Below are 8,208 nucleotides of genomic sequence, written 5' to 3'. Positions count from 1 at the left end.
GATTCATCCAGCCCAGCCTTTCGCATGATGAATTCTGCATATAAGTTAAATAAGCAGGGAGACAATATACAGCCTTGTCGTACTCCTTTCCCAATTTTGAACCAATCAGTTGTTCCATATCCAGTTCTAACTGTAGCTTCTTGTCCCACATAGAGATTTCTCAGGAGACAGATGAGGTGATCAGGCACTCCCATTTCTTTAAGAACTTGCCATAGTTTGCTGTGGTCGACACAGTCAAAGGCTTTTGCATAGTCAATGAAGCAGAAGTAGATGTCTTTCTGGAACTCTCTTTCTTTCTTGAACAGATCTCTGGTTCTTCGCATTCTGTTGTTTTCCTCTATTTCTTTGCATTGCTCGTTTAAGAAGACCTTGTCTCTCCTTGCTATTTTTTGGAAATCTGCATTCAATTTCCTGTATCTTTCACTATCTCTCTCGCATTTTGCTTGCCTTCTCTCCCCCGCTATTTGTAAGGCCTCGTTGGACAGCCATTTTGCTTTGCTTTCTTGCATTTCCTTTTCATTGGGATGGTTTTTGTTGCTGCCTCCTGTATAATGTTGTGAGCCTCCATCCATAGTTCTTTTATTTCAGTAATTCAACTTAAAAGGTGAAACTAATATATGAGATAGACTCATGACATGCAAAGCAAGATATGTCAAGCCTTTATTTGTTATAATTGTGATGTCCATGGCGTACAGCTGATGAAAACCATGCAGGTGTTACGGAAGACCAGGATGCTTCAATAGCAGCCTTCAGCTCTTCTGCATTGCTCGGTCTCATGTCTCTCATCTTTCTGTTGGCAATGCCCCATAGATTCTCTATGGGGTTCAGGTCAGGCGAGTCTGCTGGCCAATCAAGCACAGTAATCCCATGGGCATTGAACTAGGTTTTGGTACTTTTGGCAGTGTGTACAGGTGCCAAAGTCCTGCTGGAAAATGAAGTCAGCATCCCCATAAAGCTCGTCTGCGGAAGGAAGCATGAAGTGCTCCAAAATCTCCTGGTAGACAGCTGCACTCTTCCATTACACCTCAGCAGTGCCACAGGCTGATAGCATCCATGCCACGCCGCATTGAGGCAGTAATTGATGCAAAAGGGGCCCAAACCAAGTACTGAGTACATATGCATGCTTCTACTTCTCAGAGGTCCAATATTGCTCTATTTGCAGTCCTTGTTTTGCTGATTTCATTTAATCTAATTTTCTGAGATTTTCTATTTGGGGTTTTCATCAGCAGTATGCCATGATCATCACAATTAAAACAAATAAAGGCTTGACATATCTCGCTTTGCATGTCATGAGTCTATCTCATATATTAGTTTCACCTTTTAAGTTGAATTACTGAAATAAATGAACTTTTCCACGATTTTCTAATTTTTCCGAGTTTCACCTGTAGTTGCACTGAGATGAAACATTCATGGTTACTATATGGCAAAAATCTTCTGCAAAGGTTGTCACAGGTAATGAATAGCTAAAGATTCAGTTTCTTGAAACCATAATGTTTGGTTCATAAATTTTAATTTTTTTTATACAGTTCAGACACTGTTTACGGTGCAACACCGACATACAGTGGAATAACATCATATAAACAGAAGCTGGTTACAATAAATATTAAAAAATTGCAGGAGTAGATAAAATTAAATCTCATGCTAACATACAAATAGTTAACGAGGCGATATGCGTCATATTGTGTTGACATGCAAAGTTATTTTTGAGTTGGGAAAACCACTGCAGTTTTGGAAATCAAATACTGTTGCTTTACATTTGACTATACCAAATAACATTTTGCCTTTGTTGTTATTTTTCCTTGAACCTCCCCCCACAATACTGGGAGCTTTAATATAGTCCATGCAAATATTTGCGAATCTGGATGCACTTTTGTGTGTGTGTGATTAAATGATATACTTCAGAGATTATTCATCCAACAGTACTGAATCCTACTGTGAGGTTTGGTCGGTACATAGCGTATGGCGACGCATGCCAAAGGCAAACCCATCTTCCAGAGTGTCTTCGCAGGCCAGGAGTTTTCATCATCCCTCAAAAGTGCTGGTTTAGTTTTATTTAGGAACCTGGAGTTGCATCCAGCACCACCTTCCATCTAAATAGAGAATGTAAAGATTATAGCTTTGTCTCTGCAGGGAATCAAAGGGACATAAAGAGGAATGGAAAAGGTAATCCAGAGCTGCCGCTAGAAGGCACATTCTATTTACATTGAAAAGGTTACTACTCACACTATTTTCATCAGCTATCACAACAGGACAGCAGAAAATCTTTGGTTTCAATTGGTGGTCTCTAACTCATGGCAGATTACTTCAGGTGCAGCTTTTCCTTGTTCTAAGTCAGAAAATAAGAAGCTCACTCCAAAAAGCCATGCTGAGATTTAATAAATGATACAAAGGAAACATTTTGAGGGGAGTAGAGGTTCAGTACAGATTTTATTTTTCTGAAAGTGCCTTTTTTAAAAAGCACTTTCCCAGTCTCCTGTTTGTATAGTCAAAATCATTTGCAAACAAACTTATGCTGATTGTCCAATCGTTAAGAGTAAAAGGGAACTCCACTCGCCCCAGTTTAAAAGGTGAAGAAAGTGCCAAACTGGTTTTGCAGATTTGAAGTCATCCTCACCACTTTTTGTTGTTGTTGTTGTTTAGTCGTGTCCGACTCTTCGTGACCCCCTGGACCAGAGCACGCCAGGCACTCCTGTCTTCCACTGCCTCCCACAGTTTGGTCAAACTCATGCTGGTAGCTTCGAAGACACTATCCAACCATCTCGTCCTCTGTTGTCCCTTTCTCCTTGTGCCCTCCATCTTTCCCAGCATCAGGGTCTTTTCCAGGGAGTCTTCTCTTCTCATGAGGTGGCCAAAGTATTGGAGCCTCAGCTTCATGATCTGTCCTTCCAGTGAGCGCTCAGGGCTGATTTCTTTAAGAATGGATACATTTGATCTTCTTGCAGTCCATGGGACTCTCAAGAGTCTCCTCCAGCACCATAATTCAAAAGCATCAATTCTTTGGCGATCAGCCTTCTTTATGGTCCAGCTCTCACTTCCATACATCACTACTGGGAAAACCATAGCTTTTACTATACGGACCTTTGTTGGCAAGGTGATGTCTCGACTTTTTAAGATGCTGTCTAGGTTTGTCATCGCTTTTCTCCCAAGAAGCAGGCGTCTCTTAATTTCATGGCTGCTGTCACCATCTGCAGTGATCATGGAGCCCAAGAAAGTAAAATCTCTTCCTGCCTCCATGTCTTCCCCTTCTATTTGCCAGGTGGTGATGGGCCCAGTGGCCATGATCTTCGTTTTTTTGATGTTGAGCTTCAGACCATATTTTGCGCTCTCCTCTTTCACCCTCAATAAAAGGTTCTTTAATTCCTCCTCACTTTCTGCCATCAAGGTTGTGTCATCTGCATATCTGAGGTTGTTGATATTTCTTCCGGCAATTTTAATTCCGGCTAGGGATTCATCCAGCCCAGCCTTTCACATGATGAATTCTGCATATAAGTTAAATAAGCAGGGAGACAATATACAGCCTTGTCGTACTCCTTTCCCAATTTTGAACCAATCAGTTGTTCCATATCCAGTTCTGACTGTAGCTTCTTGTCCCACATAGAGATTTCTCAGGAGATAGATGAGGTGATCAGGCACTCCCATTTCTTTAAGAACTTGCCATTGTTTGCTGTGGTCGACACAGTCAAAGGCTTTTGCATAGTCAATGAAGCAGAAGTAGATGTCTTTCTGGAACTCTCTAGCTTTCTCCATAATCCAGCGCATGTTTGCAATTTGGTCTCTGGTTCCTCTGCCTTTTCTAAATCCAGCTTGCACTTCTGGGAGTTCTCGGTCCACATACTGCTTGAGCCTTCCTTGTAGAATTTTAAGCATAACCTTGCTAGCATGTGAAATGAGTGCAATTGTGCGATAGTTGGAGCATTCTTTAGCACTGCCCTTCTTTGGGATTGAGATGTAGACTGATCTTCTCCAATCCTCTGGCCACTGCTGAGTTTTCCAAACTTGCTGGCATATTGAGTGTAGCACCTTAACAGCATCATCTTTTAAAATTTTAAATAGTTCAGCTGGGATACCATCACTTCCACTGGCCTTGTTATTTGCAGTGCTTTCTAAGGCCCATTTGACTTCACTATCCAGGATGTCTGGCTCAAGGTCAGCAACCACACTACCTGGGGTGTACGAGCCATCCATATCTTTCTGGTATAATTCCTCTGTGTATTCTTGCCACCTCTTCTTGATGTCTTCTGCTTCTGTTAGGTCCTTACCACTTTTGTCCTTTATTATGGTAATCTTTGAACGAAATGTTCCTTTCAGCTCTCCAATTTTCTTGAACAGATCTCTGGTTCTTCCCATTCTGTTGTTTTCCTCTATTTCTTTGCATTGCTCGTTTAAGAAGGCCTTCTTGTCTCTCCTTGCTATTTTTTGGAAATCTGCATTCAATTTCCTGTATCTTTCTCTATCTCCCTTGCATTTTGCTTGCCTTCTCTCCCCCACTATTTGTAAGGCCTCGTTGGACAGCCACTTTGCTTTCTTGCACTTCGTTTTCATTGGGATGGTTTTTGTTGCTGCCTCCTGTATAATGTTGCGAGCCTCCATCCATAGCTCTTCAGGCACTCTGTCCACCAAATCTAAATCCTTAAACCTGTTCCTCACTTCCACTGTGTATTCATAAGGGATTTGACTTAGAGTGTATCTTACTGGCCCAGTGGTTTTTCCTACTTTCTTCAGTTTAAGCTTGAATTTTGCTATAAGAAGCTGATGATCTGAGCCACAGTCAGCTCCAGGTCTTGTTTTTGCTGACTGTATAGAGCTTCTCCATCTTTGGCTGCAGAGAATATAATCAATCTGATTTCAATGCTGCCCATCTGGTGATGTCCATGTGTAGAGTCGTCTCTTGTGTTGTTGGAAAAGAGTCTTTGTGATGACCAGCTTGTTCTCTTGACAGAACTCTATTAGCCTTTGCCCTGCTTCGTTTTGATCTCCAAGACCAAACTTGCCAGTTGTTCCTTTTATCTCTTGATTCCCTACTTTAGCATTCCAGTCCCCTATAATGAGAAGAACATCCTTCTTTGGTGTCACTTCTATAAGGTGTTGTAAGTCTTCATAGAATTGGTCAATTTCAGTTTCTTCAGCACCAGTAGTTGGTGCATAAACTTGGATTACTGTGATGTTAAAAGGTCTGCCTTGGATTCATATCGAGATCATTCTATCATTTTTGAGATTGCATCCCAGTACAGCTTTCACCACTCTTTTGTTGACTATGAGGGCCACTCCATTTCTTTTGCGGGTTTCTTGCCCACAGTAGTAGATATGATGGTCATCCGAACTGAATTTGCCCATTCCTGTCCATTTTAGTTCACTGATGCCCAGGATGTCAATATTTATTCTTGCCATCTCATTTTTGACCACATCCAACTTACCCAGGTTCATGGTTCTTACATTCCAGGTTCCTATGCAATATTTTTCTTTACAGCATTGGACTTTCCTTTCGCTTCCAGGCATATCCGCAACTTAGCGTCCTTTCGGCTTTAGCCCAGCCGCGTCATCAGCTCTGGATCTACTTGTACTTGTCCTCCGCTCTTCCCCAGCAGCATGTTGGACGCCTTCCGACCTGAGGGGCTCATCTTCCAGCGTCATAACTTTTATATGCCTGTTGTCTTTGTCCATGGAGTTTTCTTGGCAGGGATACTGGAGTGGCTTGCCGGTTCCTGCTCCAGGTGGATCACGTTTGGTCCAAACTCTCCACTATGACCTGTTCATCTTGGGTGCTCTGCTCGGCATAGTTCATAGCTTCTCTGAGTTATTCAAGCCCCTTCGCCATGGCAAGGCAGTGATCCATGAAGGGGCCTCACCACTCTAGAACTGTGCAAACATCTACAAATCAGTTGGCTTTGCAGGTTATGCCGTTTTACTGTGTTAACGGAGAAATCCGAGGGCTCCCTTGGACAAAAAACAAGGACACCAGCCAGGAATACCAGAGCAAAACAGCAGCTAGTAGGCTTGGTCTTTATTGAAGACTGTCGCAACAGGACTCCCACCTGCCACCAGGTAAAACAAAATGGAAGCCCAGAACAAAAGAAGACCCCAACTTTTATTAGTTACTAATCCCCCAAACTACACCCCTAGAACTACATCACAACTACATCATTGACACATCACCAAAAAAGGGGGTTGAGGGAGGAGTTGTGGAGGCAACCTGAGTGTCTTGTCACCTGGCTGGTTCCTCCTTTCCCCCTCCCCATGAGTCACTTCCAGGAGACAAAGGGGAGTTTGCAGTTTCCTGCCCCCAGAGGGAAGATCTGATCATTGCCCTTTGTTCCAGTACATGTTGAATCCACTCCCATATGCAAGTCCTTTGTGACCTTGATGGTCTTCTGTCTGGGACCATCAAGGTTGTCATGCCAACTGGGTAGGGCTCCTGTGTATGTGCTGGGATGGTTAAGGGATTATGGCCGTCCTGTATCATACCATCCCCCTTTCCTTCCTTCATGGAGTAAAATAAAAGTGGACCGGTGTAAATCCGATGTATGGTTGATTTACTATGAATTTATAACAGAAACATCACATATGTTGTGTGTGTGTGACATGTTTGTACAAACCGAACGATTGGGGGGGGGGGTTTCCTGCAACAACTGTGATCAGCAAGAGTTTTCTTATGAGTTTCATTGAAAATGACTTTTGCACATTAGTCTGTCAAGCAGCCTGATCAGGCTGCATAATTGAATGGGGAAGTGACATTGCATAAAGCAGCTGAGCATTATGGACTGCACAAATCTGTATTCTGAATGAACAATGAACTTCAGAAGTCTCTGTAGTCTGAGTCACAACCAGATCCTTCTGGTGTTGCAGTTTTAGACTTGCTCCTGTGTGGACTCAGGCCTGGGCTTGACAGTGCAAACGCTACCTGCATCGTAGTCTCATTCCAGAAGACAGGCAGCCCATGTCTGCTCCAAAGCAAACCCAACTGACTTCAGTGTTCCTAACTTCACAAAGGGCATATCGCAACAAAAGGGGAGATAGTGGCCAACACTATCCCCACACTTTCTTGACAGTGGTTTTGTACAGTTAGCAGCCAGGGGTTCTTTCTCTTTTTCATAGTGTTCTCTTCTGCTAAACATGCCCACAATAATCCTTGTGGCAGAATGGTAGCAGCATACCCTCCAAGTGTCCTGTTTTCCAGGGACAGCCCCCGAATTACAGAAGCCACCCTGGTTTCTGATTTGATTCCGGAATGTCCAGGTTTCCCCTTTTCCTCTCCAGGAGACTTTGGGGCGCAAAACTTGTGTTCTTCCTCTGATACGCATTTGAGAAACTCATTCCTTAGCAAGCCTGCTAGAAAATAACCTTTTTATCATGAAACAATGCTAAATTGTGCCATACCTGCATGCATTTTATACAGGTATAGAAAAATTCTGGCTCTGACAACAGCCTAATCCATGACCATGTTAAAATCTCCTATACAGAAGCAATATTCTTGCACCTCAGGATCCAGATGACATGGGGTCTTCATTGCTTGTGTCATTGCCTTGCTGGATAAAAATGACATTTTGTTCCGAGATTATAGTAATTCTGAAAATCAAACTCCATCTGTTCCTGAGTGAAGAAAAGCACTGGGAAACCCAAAAAAGAAACTGTTTCATAAATAACATCTGTTGCCACCTACAAAACAAGGATTACATTCATAATTTGTCTAAAATTAAAATAAATTTGTCTAAAATAAAAGCAGAAAACGGCCAGTTGCAGCTTTTAAAGCAAAAACAACTTTAGATACATACAGCTTTTCATTCAGAAGATCTGAATGATTTCAAAAGGGTAACAGGTAGAAACTAGGAGAATTAAAATTGCACCATCAGATTTCACTAGATGCTCATAGTCCATATAATTATTTTACATTTCCTTCCACAAGTCCACAAATTACCATAAAGGTAAAGGGACCCTGTGACCGACTCTGGGGTTGCGGTGCTAATCTCGCTTTATCGGCCGAGGGAGCCATCGTACAGCTTCCGGGTCATGTGGCCAGCAGGACTAAGCCGCTTCTGGCGAACCAGAGCAGCACACAGATACGCCGTTTACCTTCCCACCGGAGCGGTACCTATTTATCTACTTGCACTTTGACGTGCTTTCGAACTGCTAGGTGGGCAGGAGCAGGGACCGAACAACGGGAGCTCACCCCGTCATTGGGGTTCGAACTGCCAACCTTCTGATCGGCAAGTC

At 42.9% G+C, this 8,208-nt stretch overlaps 1 long non-coding RNA gene across 1 annotated transcript; it reads right to left on the bottom strand.

The window, feature by feature from the left end:
- Positions 1-6: 6 nt before the first annotated feature.
- LOC308477299 lies at positions 7-6,485 on the bottom strand. The gene is made up of 3 exons (XR_013986463.1): positions 6,191-6,485; positions 2,224-2,365; positions 7-2,090 (listed from the first exon to the last, which is right to left on the bottom strand). It is a non-coding gene; the product is annotated as an uncharacterized lncRNA (long non-coding RNA).
- Positions 6,486-8,208: the final 1,723 nt, after the last annotated feature.

The sequence above is a fragment of the Podarcis pityusensis genome (genome assembly GCF_964106645.2).
Source record: "Podarcis pityusensis genome assembly, chromosome: 5".
Taxonomy (NCBI): domain Eukaryota; kingdom Metazoa; phylum Chordata; class Lepidosauria; order Squamata; family Lacertidae; genus Podarcis; species Podarcis pityusensis.
This window is presented reverse-complemented; position numbering and strand designations above follow the sequence as displayed.